At 44.2% G+C, this 19995-nt stretch overlaps 1 long non-coding RNA gene across 6 annotated transcripts; it reads right to left on the bottom strand.

The window, feature by feature from the left end:
- Positions 1-1422: 1422 nt before the first annotated feature.
- Positions 1423-19696, bottom strand: LOC133782748 (uncharacterized). 6 transcript variants are annotated; one of them, XR_009870688.1, is made up of 10 exons: positions 19398-19696; positions 18649-18732; positions 18408-18463; positions 18104-18170; positions 17233-17354; positions 16696-16807; positions 13595-16447; positions 13013-13476; positions 2057-12926; positions 1423-1695 (listed from the first exon to the last, which is right to left on the bottom strand). It is a non-coding gene; the product is annotated as an uncharacterized LOC133782748 (long non-coding RNA). The 6 variants fall into 6 exon arrangements; XR_009870689.1 differs by lacking the exon at positions 13595-16447 and having other exon boundaries at positions 2057-2102; positions 2188-12926; XR_009870687.1 differs by lacking the exon at positions 13595-16447.
- Between the last annotated feature and the right edge of the window lie 299 nt (positions 19697-19995).

The following is a 19995-nucleotide window of genomic DNA, read 5'->3' as shown; positions in this document are numbered from 1 at the left end:
GAAACATCAGCAACTCTGGTCAAGGTAACCCTAGACATGATATTAATCGAGCAGCTGTCTGCTACCTTCTAGGTCAACATGACCAGAGGCATATCATGACCAGGAATGTTGATCTAGATAGAAATGTCACCCTCCAAGAGTGTGTAGACCTCTCAGTGCCCTGTTATGACTTTAGCCTTCCCCCAAGAATCATAGTTGTAGATAACACTTTTAATTTTAGGAGTGGATATTTCAATAATATGGTAAATACATACATCCTGATATCATTTTATCTCCCAGCACCCTATTTCCATTTCCAATGCACGGGGAATATGACCCGAGCTCAGATGATGAGCTCATGTCTGAAATTGTTCTTGTGCCAAGAAATGTTCCACCTATGTCTCCTCCAAACCCGATTATCCATGACTTAACCAGCCCTGACTTAGTTAGCGCTATTCTTGTTCCGGAACTGATAGTTATAGACTCCTTCCCTAGCTCGAAGGGTAGGATTATTAATTTTTCCCTTGTTTTATTAAGCTTTCCTAACCCTTTTTTGTTGTTTTTCGACGAGACCATGAGCCACCTGGCTTGGGTCTTTGGCTCCTCAGGCTTTGCTATCAAGAAAGCTCAGGTCATCAAGAAGGTTGTCTCCTCCGAAGTTGGGGGTTCCTCTGCTGGGACCCAATGCAAGGGAAATGAGGTACTTGAGTCGAAGTCAATGGCCCAAAGCAAGGAGACTATGCTCACCAGCCAGAACATTCCCCCTAGCTCATCTCGTGGTTCCTCCAGGTCCATCTGCCTTTATTCTAGCTCTACACCTGGAGGTGAGGAGATTTGCACACCGCAATAGGGGTCCTATCCAACCTCTAGTCAGTGACCTCGTCAGCCATGTGAACCAACTGGTAGACCGCGAGTTGGAAAAATATGAAAAATGAGCTCCCGAGGATGTACTGGGCCAAGCAGCGAGGATGCATTTGACGGTCAGCTGTTTTCATTACTTTGTAAAATTTTTGTATACTCCGTACTTTTATCTAACTTTCGATAACATTTCCTCTGGTAGGCATGTGGGGCCCAAGTCCGAGCTGAGAATAAGATAAACCCTCGGGTTGTTTAGCTAGAAAAGGAGAGGATGCGGCTTGGAGGAAGAGAAGATCCAGCTCGAGGAAAAATGTACTCAGCTCAAGGAAGGGAATTCTCTACTCCAAGATGAGATGAAGCAAGTTTGGGAGGAGCTTGACACAACTCAGGCTAATGAAAAGAGCTCCAAGGAACGAGCTCTTGAGCTAGTCAAGACTCAAGATGAACTTTGGGTCGAGGTCGAGAGCTATAAGGACAAGCTAAATTATTCCCTCGAGGAGATGTTTGTAATGACCCAACTACTCTAGACTTTGGACCATTAATGAAAACTACACATAGACCCTAATCCCTAACAGAAGTTACAAGTGAAAAGATCATAACTTTATAAAAACTTGTAAAAACAAATTTTAAACTTACATAAAATCACAAGTAGGATATGGGATCCCATTGTTTTAAAATCAAAACATAACATAATGGTAATTAAAAAGAGATTACATAAATAAGTGCGGAAAAATACACATAAAACCATAAGTAAAGACTTCATCCTCGAATCGAAACTCTCGGCTCTTTGAATCCATTCCGCCTCAATACACATTCCCCAAGCTTCCAAGAACCTTTCCCGCCACTAAAGCTATTTTCCTGCACATATAAACAAAAAGGAGTGAGCCTAATGCCCAGTAAGGAAAATATAACATATAAACCATATACATAAATTTCATAAAGAAACATAAAACATATCATAACACTTATGTCACATACATACTATAGTGCCCATTATTACTTGGGATCCCATAAACTAAACAAGGCATATGCCCATTAGATTAGTGGGGCTTGCTAGCTAAGCAAGTCATATGCCCATAATCTATTTGGGGCTTGTTAGTTGTATAGGTCATATGCCCAAGTCTACAAACATACTTAACATGGCATATTACATAACATAAAATCATAAGATACACATATAAAATAATATAACACATAAATCCTATCTTATTTTCCTTACCAAAATTACCGAGATATGAGGATAGAGTTGGGACTTTGGAACACTCCTAAAAACCATTTATAACAGGGTGAGTATATTGAAGAAAAGGGATGAAAATAATGGAAGAAATATACCATTGAGAATATACTTACCAAAAACTTATGTGCAAGTTCTTAGATTTCCTAATCAAGAACAAAGAGTAAGGTTAGAATGCTAAGTAGAAGACTATGAGAACTTAAAGAAAATAATACCAATTGAACCAGAGTTTGGAAATACCTTGAAGACTTATATGACCAATCTAAACCTTGAACCGAAATGCTATAAACCTTACTTCCCAAGTGTTTGGTAAGCTTATAATGATCAAGCTTATAATTCCTAACCCAAGTGTTTACACTCTCAATATAATAACCTAGCAACTTGCAGCCTCTGAACTTAGAGTAATAGATGAATAAATGGCTGGGTACTAGGTCTTATTTATAGAGTTTAGGAATGAAAAGATCTTCATTTAACTTGAATAAAAATAATGGCTTTTTAAGTGAAAAACATTTGAATTATCGTTCAGCAGAGGCTGAAGACTCATTCAGAAAGATGCTGGACTTATTAAGAGGTTGAAGATTTGAATGGAGAATATTTCAAAATGTTTCAAAATGCCCTGAAGGAGGCAATATATCGCCTGGGCCAGTATGCCCGAGGCAATCGTGCGACGTTTTTTTTTTTTTTTTGTGCTGCGATATATCGCCCCCTATAGCTGCGATATATCGGCATAAGCTGAATATTTAAACACGAAATTACACATTTTTAGCTTAATTTTAATTGAGTAAACAGCCTTGACTAAGCCCTTTAACGTTTTCAAAGCTGCTGACTGACCCTAGAATATTCAAATTTTAACCTTAATAAATTTAATCCTCAAAATACTTAATCATTATTAAACATACACATGACATGTGTTATTATCTTATTGGGTCTTATCTAAACCTTATAATATAATAAATACTACCCTCAATATCAGTCATATTAATCAAACCTTAGGTTAAAATTAGTATTCCTAGACTATAGGTTAAACTTAGAAAATCTACAAGTGTTACTATGAGTGTCCAAATAAATCCCGGTCTGAACCAAAAATCCACAGTCATAACAATAATACTACTATTACTATTATACTACTATCTAACTAGCTAAGTAAAGTTCTTTGGACTCTACAATGTTCTATCGAGTCTGGTGTTAGAACTAGGATGCTGATTTCTCCTTCCTTGATGCGAAACTTTGGGCCTGTTACCTTGCCAAGTTCAGGGATCGCTTGGCTCAGGAGTTGCTACCATCGACAGGGAGGATGAGGTGTCTTCGAGCGGAGCTAGAACCGAGACTCAGGGCTGAGGAGTGGACTTTTTCTAGTGTTTTTTAGGGGATATTTGATATCCCTTGTAATAGGCCTTGGAGGCCGAGACAATTTGCCATTTTGACTTACTCAAGGTTAATATCCTCGTTCTGGATTCATTAACTCATGCCATTTATAAGATTCCTTTCTACTATTTTACACTTGTTTATATATGTGTGTGTGTGTGTGTGTGTGTGTGTGTGTGTGTGGTTGTAGAAAATCTTTTAGACCGACTTATTTTCAGAATTTTACGCTTAATATTGACCATGTTAGCATCAGGTTGTGTACCTAGTTAGGTCTAGGATTTTTATGCTTAATATAGCCTACCTGTTATTGTTTAGGCCTTGTACTTGGGTATGTCTAGAATTTTATTACTTCGATTTTTCTTGTTATTTTATTTTTATTCGAAATTATCATGAAAGCTCGGACTCAAACCAGCAACTAAACTATTCATTTCCAAATTATAAGTTAACCATATTTTTTCATAGACTTAAAATGTGCTATGAAATTATACGTACACTACTACAAAAATTGACATGGGATGACAGTTTTAAACTGTCGTAAGAATTCCCTTACGTCGGTTTTGATACTGTCGTCCCATGCAATGTCATGTCATGCAAGACATGAAACGACGGTTCAAATAAAAACATTGTACCATGCTATGGATATGACAACGGTCCATGTGCAAGCGTTATACCCTGCTATACATGTGACAACAGTTCCTATTCAAGCGTTGTCCATGCAATATATGAGACGACAGTTCCTATACAAGTGTCATCTCCTACAATACATGCGACAACAGTTCCTACACAAGCATTGTCTCATGCAATACATGAGACAACAATATTTATTGAACCGTCGTCTCATATAAAAAAAATTGAATTAAAAAACTTATTTCACTCTTTTGAACCCGATAATCCAAACAAAATCAGTAAATAGACAAAATCAACAAAATTCAATATATTCTAACCCATAAATCAAACCAAAGACAAATGAAATACATAAATTATATTACATTTGAATTTAAGTTTACAACATATTTCTAAAAACATGAAACTTATTATTATACATAAAAAAAACAAAGTATTTTGACTACAAACTTAAAACAAAGTCCTCCAAACAAAATAAATAGATAGACAAAATCAACAAAATTCAATATATTCTAACCCATAAATCAAGCCAAACACAAATGAAATACACAAATTATATTACATTTGAATTTAAGTTTACAACATATTTCTAAAAACGTGAAACTTATTATTATTGTACGCCCTGGTTTTCCCACGGGCTGATTGGCAGGCCGAGCTACGGACTAATCACGATTAGCCCATTAACATCCCCAAGACCGGAGCTCCCGTTTCGAGGTCGTACCTTATTAGCTCGAGCAACCCCTGAGGACTCGCCAAGGTTGCCCAGGACTGGGTGAAGGAATCCGAAGGCCGAAGGTCGGGTCAAGGGAGCAGCTCGTGTCACGAGCTGTGTATGGAGCTCTGACCCTCTGTAAAGTCAACACACGCAAGATAAACGTGCATATATCTGACATCACGTGTCCGATATCTCCCTGACTTCTCGGACACGCAGCAGGAACGTGCGTGTTCAGATATCCACGGCTGGGTTGGGCCGTGCGGCCCATTATCTCCTTACATATCGATTTGACCATACTTATGTGTCAGGTTTAGGAATTAATCATGAATGTCACAGAGTTGATATGACAAATAATAAGGTCACGGGATGACCTCCTTACCAACTTCCAGGTGCCTTCTCCTATAAATATGGAGAACCTGGGAGCTGATAGGGGTTGGGAAAAATAGTATCTGAAGAGATATAGGCTTTGTAACCAAATACCCAGAATATATCAATAATATTGACTAGTGGAGTAGAGGGATTTTAACCTTCGAACCACTTAAAAACGTGTCTTGAGCCACCTAGTTCATTCTCTAAGATTCTGTATCTGCGGCAGTTCTATATTCAGCACTAATCCCTTTCTCTTCTTCTCTTAATTACCTGTTGCCGAAGAACCGCGTCAACAGTTTGGTGCTTTCATTGAGAGGACGTTCGATTAGTGCTGCTGCAAACATCCAACTATGGTGACCACTCGGTCCAGGCATGGCAACGAAACAGAGCAGCATGATGGGCAGGAGGCTCATCATATTGCCATCCCTGACGAACAAATTCCTGAAGTCCAACAGAGGCCAGGAAAGCAGCCGGCGGGCCAGGACGATACAGGTAGTTCGGCGCCCCGGCCACCTAATCCAAACCCATGCTATTATACTGCGGTGGAGATGGAGAATGCTCAACTGAGGAGCCAGTTAGCAGCAGCCGGTCAGCAAATCCAGGATATTCTGGCCTGACTACCCCCTCTCACAACCAACGTTAACATTGGAGAGAGGCAAGGTGAGGCTCCAAAGTCTCGCCGGGGTAATCGGTCCAGGCATAGCCGTTTGGATAGACTTCCGGCAGCCAACTCCACCCCTTCATCACACCATCGAGAGGCCAGCTTCAGGGGAATGCCTGGGACCGGACAACAGCAATACAGTCGTTCGGTTAGGACGTCGACTCCTAGCTCTCAACCATCCTCGAGGACGCCCAGAAGAGCTCGAGGAAGTTCCCGGAGGAGATCCGGGGAGGGCCCACGATGTCAGCCCATCCCCGAAGAACGTCCTGCGCCTCGTCCAGATCGCCCGGCTCGGGACCAGCAAGTTGGCAGGGCCGAAAGGCCCCCACCAAATTTGATCCGTCCAGACGGAACCGGATCACTTCTCAAGTCAGGCATCCTCCATCTCCGATCAGATATCCGTCTCCTCCTCTGCCCGTCCGAGACATCCCAGCTTACGGAAGTAGTAGGAGAAACCCACCATCAGCGGGACCTTCCCGGCGTAGCAGGGCGCCCGAAGAAAGCTCAGGTCCTCACCACCAAATGCGGACTCCAAGCCTATCCGGCAGGAGTTATTGGACCGGCAGTCGCCGAAGTGATCTCTCTGGAGGAGACCTACGCCAGCGGCTAAGTTCGGCACAAAGCCACCGGACCGCCCAGGGAGACGACCTTCGAGATCACCTCAACTCTCACAGAGAGGACCGAGCTAGAGATGGTAGCCAAGCTCGCTGGGGGGGGGGTCCGATCTGAAGTACATAACGGAGGGAATGTCCCAAATAATCTATCTCAAGATAGGAGGGGCAATAACCCACCTAATATGTACAATGGGTCCGGAGCTGTTGAGCAGCCCCGGAATGACCCAGGATCTCAGGACCAAACCCTTGAGCGCCTAACTAAAATGGAGGAATTGATGAGGAAACTCCTATCAGAAAAAAAAAAAGACGAATATGATTCGGGAGACGAGATGGAACTCTTCGCCCCCAACATAGCAGCGACGGCATACCCATCTAGTTTTCGTATGCCTCACTTGTCCAAGTTCAACGGGGACGGAGATCCGTCAGATCATTTAGGGATGTTCAACACTCTAATGATGGCCCATAACATCGGTCCGGAGCTGCGTTGCTTGATCTTCCCATCCACACTAACTGGACCTGCCAGGAAGTGGTTCAAGCAGAGTAAAAGACAGTCAATCAGCTCCTGGAAGACATTCTCTGCTGATTTCAAAAGGGCGTTCCGCGCCTCTCAGGCCGCCCGTGTTCAGGCCAACTCCCTAGCCAACGTAAGGCAGCAGCCCGATGAGACGCTGAAAGCCTACTTGAGCAGATTCGCAAATGTCGCTGCTCGAGCCAGGGACGCAGATGATAGCTCCAAGCTCATGGCCATGAGAACCGGAATCCTGGTCGGGGGAGACCTGTGGAAAGACATTCAGAGGAAGGGAGTCAGCTCGGTTAACGAATTCCTTAACAGAGCCCAAGAGTGGATAAACTTGGAAGAAGCTGAAGCTTCAGCCGCGGGGACCAGTCAGGTTCCCGAGAAGCCCGCTGGAATGGGGACGGAGATCGTGATGGCGACCCCCGACGTCGCGCAGAACAACCAGCCCGGTGGTGGCAAAAGAAAGGGGAATGGTGAAAACAGTCAGCACGGTCAAAAGAAGAATAAGTCCGTGGATAAGTTCAAGCCCGTGTTCACAGCGTATACCGAGCTCACCCAGTCCAGGGAAAGTATCTTCCTGGCCAACTCTACTCGGGTCCCCTGGAAGAGGCCGGAACCATTGAAACACCACAAGGGAAAGAGAGACACTTCCAAATTCTGCCATTTTCACAATGACGTCGGCCACAATACCGACGATTGCAGGCATCTAAAAGATGAGATCGAGACTCTCATCCGAGCAGGCCCCTTGGCGCAATACTCACGAAACAGGGTCCCAGCGGGTCGACCCGCTCCAAAAGTCCAAGCCAGTCAGCCCGGGCCTCGTGTGGATCAGGACGTCCCTCCTCACGTGATCGAATGAGAGATATCCACCATCTCTGGAGGACCGCACATGGCTGGAACGAGCAGAGGCGCCCAGAAGAGATATGTGAATGAATTAAAGACCCACAATGGAACGGAGTTCGTCCCGGAGTAGCGTCGGTTGAAACAGCAGCGGTCAGAGAAGCAACCGATCACTTTTACGGAGGAAGACGCAGGTCATGTCCAGTTCCCTCATAATGATCCCTTGGTCGTAGCAGTCCAGCTTGCCAATCAGAGAATAAGGAGAGTGTTGGTGGACAACGGATGCTCGGTAAATCTCCTATTCCGATCCACTTTAGAAAAGATGGGATTGACTGTCGCCGAGCTAAAGGCGACCTCCATGATGCTGTATGGCTTTTCAGGAGAAGGGTCGGCAGCGATAGGGACGATCGAGCTGGTGATCACCCTAGGAGAAGAATCTCAAACAGTCTCCAAGCTACTTGAGTTCGTGGTTATTGACTGCTCCGCTGCCTACAACGCCATTTTAGGCCGGCCTACCCTCATAGCCTTCGAGGCTATCACTTCCATTCGACACCTCGCCATGAAGTTCCCTACCTCGACCGGAATCTGTACTATCAAGGGCGATGAGCTCGCTGCCAGGGAATGCTACAGCATTTCCATGAAGGGAAAATCTAAACCCGGGCAGCTGGCAATGGCCATTCAGGGCAAAGAGGAATCTCAGGGACCCTTGGTGGATCCTGAGATTGAAAAACCTCAGAGTGCCGAAGAGGAAAAGGTCGCCTTGAGTGAGGACATTGACCCCCAAGTAGGCGAAGACAGATCCGAGCTCCAGGCCATTGAGGAGCTCGAAGTGGTGAACCTCGATCCGCAAATTCCGTCACGGATGGTCAAGCTCGGGAAAAACCTCTGTAGCAAGAGGAAGACGGAGCTGGTTACGTTTCTCCGGGCTAATTTAGATGTATTTGCCTGGTCCCACGAGGATATGGTAGGAATTAGCCCGAGTGTCATCATGCACACGCTCCATCTGGATAAAAGTGTTCCTGCCAAGTCTCAAAAGCAAAGGCGTTTAGGGACAACCCGAGATGAAGCCCTAGAAGAAGAGGTAGCCTGACTCAAAAAATGTGGCTTTATCCGCGAGGCCAAATTTCCAATTTGGGTCGCCAATCCCGTGCTAGTTCCGAAGCCCAACGGGAAATGGCAGACTTGCATTGACTTCTCCGATCTAAATAAGGTCTGCCCCAAGGATTGTTTTCCATTGCCAAGGATCGACTAGCTGGTGGACGCCACGGCGGGGCACGAGCTCATGTCCTTTGTGAACGCGTACTCAGGCTACAACCAGATCGTGATGAATCCGGCGGATCAGGAACACACTAGCTTCATGACCCCGACTAATGTCTATTGCTACAAGGTCATGCCGTTCAGTCTGAAGAACGCCGGAGCTACCTACCAAAGGCTAGTGAACAGAATGTTCGCGGACCAGATCGGAAAGAACATGGAAGTATATGTTGATGACATGCTCGTCAAGTCAAAGACTGCCGACAACCATGTTTCCGACCTGGAAGAATGTTTTAAAATACTACTAAAATACGAAATGAGGCTCAATCCCCATAAGTGCACTTTTGGTGTCGCGTCCGGGAAATTCCTGGGGTTCATAGTTAATACTCGAGGAATCGAGGCAAACCACGACAAGATCAAGTCATTGCTCGAGCTTCCTTCCCCCAGGTCGCGGAAAGATGTCCAAGGCCTCACAGGAAGGGTAGCAGCACTCAACCGGTTCATTTCAAAGTCAACCGATAAATGTTTGCCCTTCTACAACCTGCTCCGGGGAAACAAGAAGTTTGAATGGACAGTAGAGTGCGAAAGCGCATTCCTCGACCTGAAGGCACATCTGGCCGAACCACCTGTGCTATCCAAGCCTAAGGCAGGAGAGTCTCTCTTCCTCTACCTGGCCATCACTAAGGACGTGGAATCACGGTACCCACTGATGGAAAAATTGGCGTTCTGCCTAATCACGGCCTCGCGAAAGCTCAGACCATACTTCCAGTCCCACTCGGTACACGTCATGACCGATCAGCCTCTAAGGCAGGTTTTGCAAAAACCTGAAGCATCGGGACGTTTGTTAAAGTGGGCGGTCGAACTCAGTCAGTTCGAGATTTTCTATACTCCACGAACTTCCATAAAAAGTCAGGCCTTGGCCGACTTCGTGGCAGAGTGCACGGGATTCCAGGAGGATCCATCAGAAGGCTCATCTCAGCTGACCTCGCCTGAGTCGTTGTGGAAGATCTTTGTGGATGGTTCATCCAACGAGAATGGTTCCGGGGTCGGAATCATTCTGATCTCCCCCGAGGGACATAGGTTCCACTCGGCGCTAAGGTTCGGGTTCAAGGCCTCCAACAACGAGGCGGAATACGAAGCTTTGTTAGCCGGGTTGAGGATAGCCAATGAGTTAAAAGCGAGCTCCGTCCAGTGCTTCAGTGACTCCCAGCTCGTGGTAAACCAGGTCCTGGGCGAATATCAGGCACGGGGACCCAAGATGGCCGCCTATTTGGCAAAGGTAAAAGCCGAGCTGTTCGCATTTGAGTAAGGATCGATCGAACAGATACCTCGAGAATAGAACGCCAATGCAGATGCCCTTGCCAAACTCGCCACCTCGGGAGAGACGAAGACTCTGGGGTTGGTGCCAATAGAATTCTTGGAAAAACCAAGTATAGACGGAGATCGGGCAGAGGTCGAGATGATTGATGCTCGACCGACCTGGATGACCCCCATTCTTGAATATCTCGTCGAGGGCAAGCTGCCTGAAGGACGTAACGACGCGCGGCGAGTCCTATATCAAGTCCCTAGATATACAATAGTCGATGGGTTATTGTACCGACGTGGGCACTCCCTACCTCTCCTCCGATGCATTCTTCCAGGTGAGGCGAAGGCCATCCTGCAGGAAATCCACGAAGGATTCTGCGGAGACCACACTGGGGGGCAAAGCCTGGCCTTAAAGGTTCTCAGGCAAGGTTATTACTGGTCAACTCTGTCCAAAGACGCGATCTCATATGTGAAGAAGTGCGACAAATGCCAGCGATTCGCTGCAGTTGCCCTAGCTCCTCCAGTCGAGCTGAGGATGATCTCGACCCCTTGGCCGTTTGCTGTTTGGGGAATAGACCTAGTGGGCGCTCTGCCCACTGGCAAGGGCGGAGTCTGTTACGCCGTGGTAGCCATAGACTACTTCACTAAGTGGGCCGAGGCAGAGCCATTGGCAACAATAACATCGAAGAAGGTACTCGACTTCGTAGTTAAAAGCATCATCTGTCGATTCGTTCTACCGAAGAAAATCGTCTCCGACAACGGCACTCAGTTCGATAGCGACCTGTTCACCGAGTTTTGTGAAAGGCACGGGATTGTAAAAAGCTTCTCCTCCGTGGCCTATCCTCAGGCGAACGGCCAGGTTGAGGCTGTCAACAAGACTCTAAAGGCGAGCCTCAAGAAGAGATTAGATGAGGCAAAGGGGGTCTGGCCAGAACAGCTCCCCCAGGTCCTATGGGCATACCGGACCTCGCATCGGACTCCTACGGGTCATACTCCTTTCTCCCTAACCTTTGGGAGTGAAGCAGTCCTCCCCGTGGAAGTTGAGGTTCTGTCACATAGAGTCCAGTCTTACGACCAAGATCAGAACCATGAGCTCCTGTGCCATTCCCTCGATCTAATTGATGAAAGGCGAGAGGATTCGCAACTCCAGCTCACCCATTATCAGCAGAAGATCACTCGCTACTTCAACTCTAAAGTCAAAAGGCGCACCTTTAACGTTGGCGACTTGGTCCTAAGGAGAGTTTTCCTGGCCGAGAAAGATCCCAAGGATGGAGTCTTGGGACCGAACTGGGAAGGACCATACCAGGTCATCGAAATCATCAAGGAAGGAACTTATAAGTTAGCCTGACTTGATGGAGGAACCGTACCACAGACCTGGAACGCCATCCACTTAAAGAAATATTATCAATGATCCACTTGTAAGGCCTGGAAGGCCACTTTCTATATATATTAATAAAAATCAGCTTTTTACGCACATTTGCAATTGTAATCTTAAAGTAACCATGAAAGACCATTTCCCAGTTACTTGGGGGGCATATGGTACCTGGATATAACCAGGTCTCCTTAATGACTTAGATGTTGATTTTTATCTATGGATCGTTGCTCTTCTTAAAGAGCTCGAGACACGGATAAGGGTTAACGCCAACTAAGTCCTATCCTGGTTTTAACTAGGTCGTAAAACTTAGAAGTTAACTTAAATTTATTGATCGTGGTTCTTCTTAAAGAACTCGAGATATGGATAAAAGTTAACACGAACTAAGTTGTCAAAATAAGTTCATGGTTTTAACTAGGTCGTAAAACTTAGAAGTTAACTTAAATTTATTGATCGTGGTTCTTCTTAAAGAACTCGAGATATGGATAAAAGTTAACACGAACTAAGTTGTCAAAATAAGTTCCTGGTTTTAACTAGCTCGTAAGACTTGGAAGTTAACTTAAATTTATTGATCGTTGTTCTTCTTAAAAAGTTCAAGATATGGATAAAAATTAACTCGAGCTAAGTTTATAAAAAAAAATATGAGGTAAAAGCGCAAGGCAAATTGTCTCGAGGTAAGGACACCTCACGCAAAAGTTACAAAAAACACTTCAAAATATAAAAAGAGAAGAGCGCCCTAAGCTCCGTCAGTCGGCCCTTTGGAGGTCGCCGTTTCATCTTGCTCCGCCGCACCAGAGGCTTCCCCAGTCTCCGAAGGTGGTGCCTCTTTGTCGAAGCGAGCTTGGAACTTCACCAACAAGCGCGCCCAGAAATTCGGTGGCATGAAAGAGAAGTCAGCCTCCGGATTATGGAGCCAACAGTGGTAGAACAGATCCTGCATGGACTGCTCCGAGATGGTCTTCTCTTCCTCCAGGGCGGCCTGGACTTCTGTCCTCGCTGCCTCAAGGTCCGCCTGCGAGGTGGCAAGGGATGTCTCGAGCTCCTGGACCTTCGAACGGGTCTTCTCCAGGTTGACTTGGGCCCTCTCCAACTCGCCCTTCGAGGTCGCCAGGGCATCCTTGGCCGCCTTAACCTCCTGAAGGGTGGCCTGGTGCTCGATCCTCATGTCACCGAGCTGAGTCCTGGCCTTGATGATGCTTCGGTGAAGGGCGACGACACCCTGTGAGGAAGGAAAGATAAACTGACTCAGAGAAAAAATTAGGCAAAGTGTAATGGTAAAAGCTTTAAAAAAGTAGGGCAGCTTACCGTTAGGGTCATGCTCATGGAAGAATCCATGACGTCAATCGGGCTCATCGTCTCAATAGTCCGGAGTTCCTTCTCGGTGAACTTGTAGATATGGTTAACAGCGTAGCTCGCCGATTCGTACATCGTTCCCCGAAAGACCTCTGGGATCTTCTCCAGGTCCTGGGGATTGACCGGGATGCGTACATCGGAGGCCACCATAGGCGGAGTCCCGAGCTCCATCCCTGCGTCCTGGGTGACGGTTGGAGTTCGCTAAGGTGGCGAAGGCATTTGGCCTGCTCCGGCAGCAAGAAGAATCGCTCCCGCGTTCTGGGCTGGCGGGGCTTTCTCCTTCTCCTTTGCAGGAGATTTAGTGGAGACCCCGGCAGAGCTCTTGGAACCCCGGAGCCTTTTCGTTCTTGGCCCGGCTGGGGGGTTCCCCCCGAAGACTATGCCCCGCAAGCTGTCCTCGGGCTGAGACATCTCTTCTGTCGAACAAACAAAAAAAAAATTAATAATACATGGTTATTACAAGTTAGCAATCATACAAAGATAAAGACAAAATGTTAAAGCTAAAAAAGAATATGAATACTGAGGGAGCCCTACCCCCCGAGCTGGAAGAACCTAAGATGATTATTTCACGAACTAGCGCAGGTTCTAGGTCCGGTTCTGACTCAGGGCTAGACTTTTCTACATACTGCCTAAGCCCCGGAGCATAGTTACCCCTCTGGAGTGATGGCCATGTGCGTAGGTTGGTCCCATACTCCTCGAATAAGATCGACCTAAAAGCTAGGGTGTTATCTACTACTACGGTACCCCTAGGCCGGCTCTCTTGGTGATCCAGCACGAGCCGATCAACACAATGGAGCAGGAGTGTGTTCAGGTCCGGATCCCTTTGGTGACGATGGACGATCTGCCTAGGATTGAACCTAACGAGCCGGGGGTCTGCAGTGGCCCTATGTAGACTCTTAAACAAGTAAGGGTTACCTTGGCCAGAAGGACTCACGGCTGCTCCGGATCGGACCCTCTCCTCGCCCGTCCTCTGGGCGACCTCCAAGGTCCTCTTCCTGTTCCTCACGAGCGGAACTTCGGGCACCTCGTCCTCCTCGTCTTCCTCTACCGCGACCTCCTCCACGATGATAGGTCTGTTGTCACGGGCTGGGGGTGGCCCCCGGGGCCTCTTCAGGTTCAGGGTCTGGTTTGGGAAGATCAGTTTGCAGAACACCATCGTCTCGTCTGTCACGAGCACGCGGTAGTCCTTCTCACTGGGGGGCAAGCCCGCCAGTGTTTCATATTGGCCCCCGAGGGTCACAGACTTTTCGGTCCTCGCGTAGATGGCTGCAGGATTGGCTAGAATCAGAATGGAATACGGGAGGAGCTAAAATAAAATAACACTTAAAAGGCGAGCTAAGATCAGGGATTACTTACGAGGACGATTGAAATAGTGGTGGTCGCAGTTCCGGAACCCAGTTGCCATGAAGAACTGGTCCTTAAAGTCATTTGGGTGGCTGGGCAGCTCGATCACCGCCGCCGTATTGGGAAAACGGGTTAAATAGTAAAACCCGTCACCTCGCCCCCGCTGATCCGGGCTGGCTTTGAGACAAAAGAAATATAAAATATCAGCCGGAGTAGGGACCTCCCACTCCTGCTTCTTGAATAAATACCTCAACCCTGCCAGCAGACGGTAGGAGTTGGGGGGGAGCTGAAAAGGGGCCAACCCTACGTAGTTCAGGAAATCAGAGAAGTACTGATCCAGGGGAAGGAAGGCCCCTGCCTTGAAGTGTTCACCGCTCCAGGCCGCGAACGATTCATCGAGCGGTGTGCAGCTCCGCTCGCCATCTGCGGCAGGTCGGGCAATAACGGAGGCTTTCCCCAGTGGAATGTTGTGAGTGAGGAAGAGTTTGTTGATCTTCGCCTGGTCGGTTACCTTTGAGACGATTCTCTCCGCCTCAAAGAATGCGTCGGGGGCCACCTCGACCTCCTTCTCCACAGCCAGCCCGAAGCGGGGGATCGGGGAGCTAGGTATCACCGCCTTTCCTTTTTCCTGCTGGGAGGCCGAGCTTCCAACGTTCTTCTGAGGGAGGTTCTTTTTTGGAACCATCTGGTCACCTAGCGAACAAAAGAAAACACTTTAGAAAAGGCAACCCAAGCAGGAGGGAGAAGCAGTTATTATTTGCACGAGCTGAGGTAAGCCCAGCTCGTGGAGAGTGGAACCACGCGGTTCAGTGAACACGCGCGTATGCTCCCAACAAATCCCAGATTACTCGGAATTCGCGTGTCAGGGAGTTCAGAATATAATTTGCCTTGGAGGGAAAGTTGCAATAGGCAGAAAATTACAAAACCGCTTATGAGGCGTATTCCCTAAGCTACCCGGTTTTGCACCCGAAAATTCCCAAAACTCCTACCCAGAAATTTGTCCAGAAAAAGCACCCTGAAACCCATACGCTAAAGCGATTTCTTACAACAAATGTGCCCTAACCTAAAAAGGGCTGCCACCCTCCATATCCACACAATCCAGAAAACCCTTGCATGCGGCTACAGTAGCATGTTTTCAAAGTGAACAGGGTCAGGAAACTTACAGTGTATGGCTAGGAAGTAGACGAGGGCGTTGCGTTGGTAAGAGCTTTGTCGGTGTAGTAGCTTCCAAAGCTTCGAAGAAATCCGTGCGCCTAAGCTTCATGGACTATGAAAATGGCAGCAACAGGGTTGAGGGTTTCGTTCTTCTGAAATATGGAGAAGGAAGAGAAAAGGAGGTTTGGAAAATTTTGAATGAAAGGGTGGCCCGTGCGTGGGGTGGCCACCCCTTTTTATATACGTGAAGGATCACGTGTAGAAGGCTCTTGGGTGGCCCTGGTGAGGGATCCGAGGCCTTCCACTCGAAATACGAAACGACGGCTGGGCATAGGCTAGGCCATTAAATGTGGTTCTCGTAAGACGTACCGTCACCACCCACAACGTTCCACGTATCAGACGCCTGCGTAAAGAGTGGAATGCGAAGAGTTTATGGGGAAGTCTAAAAGCCCCTACTGTGGTCTTATATGCGACGTCATATACCACGAGCAGGAGCTTGGGGGGCAGATGTATGCCCTGATTTTCCCACGGGCTGATTAGCAGGCCGAGCTACGGACTAATCACGATTAGCCCATTAACATCCCCAAGACCGGAGCTCCCGTTTCGAGGTCGTACCTTATTAGCTCGAGCAACCCCTGAGGACTCGCCAAGGTTGCCCAGGACTGGGTGAAGGAATCCGAAGGCCGAAGGTCGGGTCAAGGGAGCAGCTCGTGTCACGAGCTGTGTATGGAGCTCTGACCCTCTGTAAAGTCAACACACGCAAGATAAACGTGCAATTATCTGACATTACGTGTCTGATATCTCCCTGACTTCTCGGACACGCAGCAGGAACGTGCGTGTTCAGATATCCACGGCTGGGTTGGGCCGTGCGGCCCATTATCTCCTTACCTATCGATTTGACCATACTTATGTGTCAGGTTTAGGAATTAATCATGAATGTCACAGAGTTGATATGACAAATAATAAGGTCACGGGATGACCTCCTTACCAACTTCCAGGTGCCTTCTCCTATAAATATGGAGAACCTGGGAGTTGATAGGGGTTGGGAAAAATAGTATCTGAAGAGATATAGGCTTTGTAACCAAATACCCAGAATATATCAATAATATTGACTAGTGGAGTAGAGGGATTTTAACCTTCGAACCACTTAAAAACGTGTCTTGAGCCACCTAGTTCATTCTATAAGATTCTGTATCTGCGGCGGTTCTATATTCAGCACTAATCCCTTTCTCTTCTTCTCTTAATTACCTGTTGCCGAAGAACCGCGTCAACAATTATACATAAAAAAAACAAAGTATTTTGACTACAAACTTAAAACAAAGTCCTCCAAACAAAATCAATAGATAGACAAAATCAACAAAATTCAATATATTCTAACCCATAAATCAAACCAAACACAAATGAAATTCAAAAATTATATTACATTTGAAATTAAGTTTACAACATATTTATAGACATGCAAAACTTATTATTCTACATAAAAAAAACAAAGTATTTTGACTACAAACTTAAAACAAAGTCCCTAAAAAGAAATGCAACCAGTTACAACAAGCTAATTTGCAGTACAGGTCTGACTCTATCATTAATATTGCATTAGTTGTGCTTGCTAACAATAAGTCCATCTGTTCAAGAAAAAAAAAAGAGTTACATAATTATCAATGTTCTTCACTTACTCTTCACCAAACTCGTAGAACCTGTTGCTTATTTTCTTTGAGAATCACTAAATCGTTCTTTAGCAGCTTCTATGATGACATTAATTCATTCTGTTCTCGGTATAGTTGCAGTAAAAGTGCATCTGTCAATAGAAATGTTTTCATAAGAATGGAACTTAAAAGTAGATACATACCCAAATATAGATAATCAAAGCCTTAATTAAAGTCCCAAAATTTCATCATCTAAATGAGAATAGAGACAACAATCATTGATTTTTTGTATGCATAAATTACAACTGAAAATATAATTTTTTGTAAAAGTCCTTGAGAACAAAGTCACTATAAATGGCTAAGTGGCAAAGATAAACATTTTAGTTTAATTTGTTTTTCTTTTCTTAAAAAGTAGTATAAAAAAGTTGCAGTACTTCGGGACAAATGAACATAAGCACTAATCTATTTTGGGTCCAAAGAAAGAAGTTAACTCATAGAATTGAATTGCAACTACCAATACTATATACACCAACCAAGCTCGATCATTAAATACTAAACCCATTTCACTTTATTTGTTATACTGTAATTTTTATCATTGCTACCTGAGTAGTTTGTAGCAAGCCACTACTGATAAAATATACAATGTGTAACTCATAACATCATAATCAAGAAAGTAACTCTTCACAAATCTTTCAATCTAATTCCACTAGTTTAAACTCTGATTTTTTATTATCTGATAACATAAACAGCGACATTTATTGTATTGTAAATAAAGTATTATTTTTCTTTGTTTTTGAAAACATAATATTTCTAAAATATATAAATAAATAAAATAAAGAATTGTTGGTTAAGCTGGCCATTAAATCCAAAAAAGGCATAAGTGGAGGAACCCCTTTCTTACTCAGCTATGAAATGGTAATCCAGTGACATTTCTTGCATTCTTGTCATCAAGCACTCATCTGAGTTCACTACAACATAATTATAAATTATAAATTATAATGGTCAACAGATTTCTTCTTATACAATCAATGCTCATTTTATAGAGACCAGCCCATTTCACACAATTTTCATGCCTATATACATTTCTACTCCCTTGCTCTCACTCCACAACTGTCATGCCTATATACATTTCACACAATCAACACTAAAATTGAAAATGACCCAAAATATCAAATTAAGATAAAATAATGCTAGTGAGCACAAACCATCTGTTACAGTCATGGAAACTTGTAGTGACACATTCCAAGCATGTGGTCTGAAACTAATTAAATAGGGTACTAATTAATAAGACAATCATACTTGAGAAATATAAAATATTTCATGAATCAACTGAAGTAAAGCTATCTTCTGAATGATAAATGGCAAGCAAATAATCCTAGTTAGCACCTACTTGCTATATCACCAATGAGAACCTACATAATAGAATGACAAAGAAATTATACTTACAACAGTATAGCATGCTTTTACATGCGCTAATGGTTTTCCAAAATGCACCATCATCCTTGTTATATCATGTACTCCATCCAAATACTTCAGAAATGCAATCCACGTTATAAAATTAAAGGCAAAAGAAGGCTTTATATTTAAATGACTTTCTAGACTAAAAGTATACAAAAACTAATTCACTGTGCCAAGTATATACATACTAAAGTATTTAAGAAAATTGAAACTTGTGCCCCTGCATAAAATAGATAGATAATATTTGGATCCCGTTTGGCGCAAGTTTCTTCATGTGGTAAATAATGAATGATTGCTACATTTTTGCCTCTATAATAATTTTAATTGCAAAACATAGAAGCATGAATTAATATATTTCTAGAGCAGCTTGTGAACAGTTCAAAACCAGGCACCCAGTTCCAAGTGAAAAGAAAAGGAAGCAATAGGTTACCTTTCTTGAGGATTGAAACCCTCTATGAATTTCCTATTTCCCTTGCAATCATAATTATGTCCAAGAGTAGAGAAAAAACATAGATGGAATTACACAAGGAAAAATTTATTAAAAGAAAACCATTATATTTAGAAGCTCCTTTGAATATTGAGAATAAAATTATTCATTATGACATTTCAAGATATCAAAGATTATATCCTAGAAAATTTCAAATCTTGATGTATTACCTTACAATTTGTAAAGATTATATGAAATAATGACTCACATCAGCAAGAAATTTTTTAATTTTCAAATATTGATGTATTACCTTACAATTTTCGGGGTATGTTTGCATATCTATGAGAGAAATCAGTTGGAAGCATGTGAGGTCGGCGGGAAGGGCTTGAGGTCGAAGATCTGTGGGACGACGCATAGAGAAAGACAGGCTTGAGGCCAGAGATCTGCTAGATGTCGTATACGCTGTTGTCGTTCACCGCGTGTTAGGGAAGAGCCGTCGTCGCTCGAAGGGAAGAAGTCGTTCGACTTGACTGCAGTGGGATCGCGGCACTGTAGAAAACTCTGGAGAAGAAGTGCTAAATTTTCTTAACCTAATACCCAATTAAACAATACACGGTAGTCCCTACCATCTATGTGTTATATTTAAAAAATTTATTTTTAAGGATTAATTTCTTCTTTATATAAATAATTTTAAGTTTAAAAATATAAAAATCATACATTATTAACATATCTTAATATTTGAATTAATTTAAAGTATTATTAATATAATATAATTTATTAAAAGTATGATATTATATATAAAAATTTAACAGCTAATTAATATTAAAATTTTGAATTATTTAAATAACTTTTTTAAGACATTTTTAAAATTTGTTATAATTTTTTTTTTGAAAAGTATTATTAATTCT

This window comes from Humulus lupulus, chromosome 6 (genome assembly GCF_963169125.1).
Source record: "Humulus lupulus chromosome 6, drHumLupu1.1, whole genome shotgun sequence".
Lineage (NCBI taxonomy): Eukaryota > Viridiplantae > Streptophyta > Magnoliopsida > Rosales > Cannabaceae > Humulus > Humulus lupulus.
The sequence above is the reverse complement of the archived record's forward strand: the minus strand, read 5'-3'. Positions and strand labels throughout refer to the sequence as shown.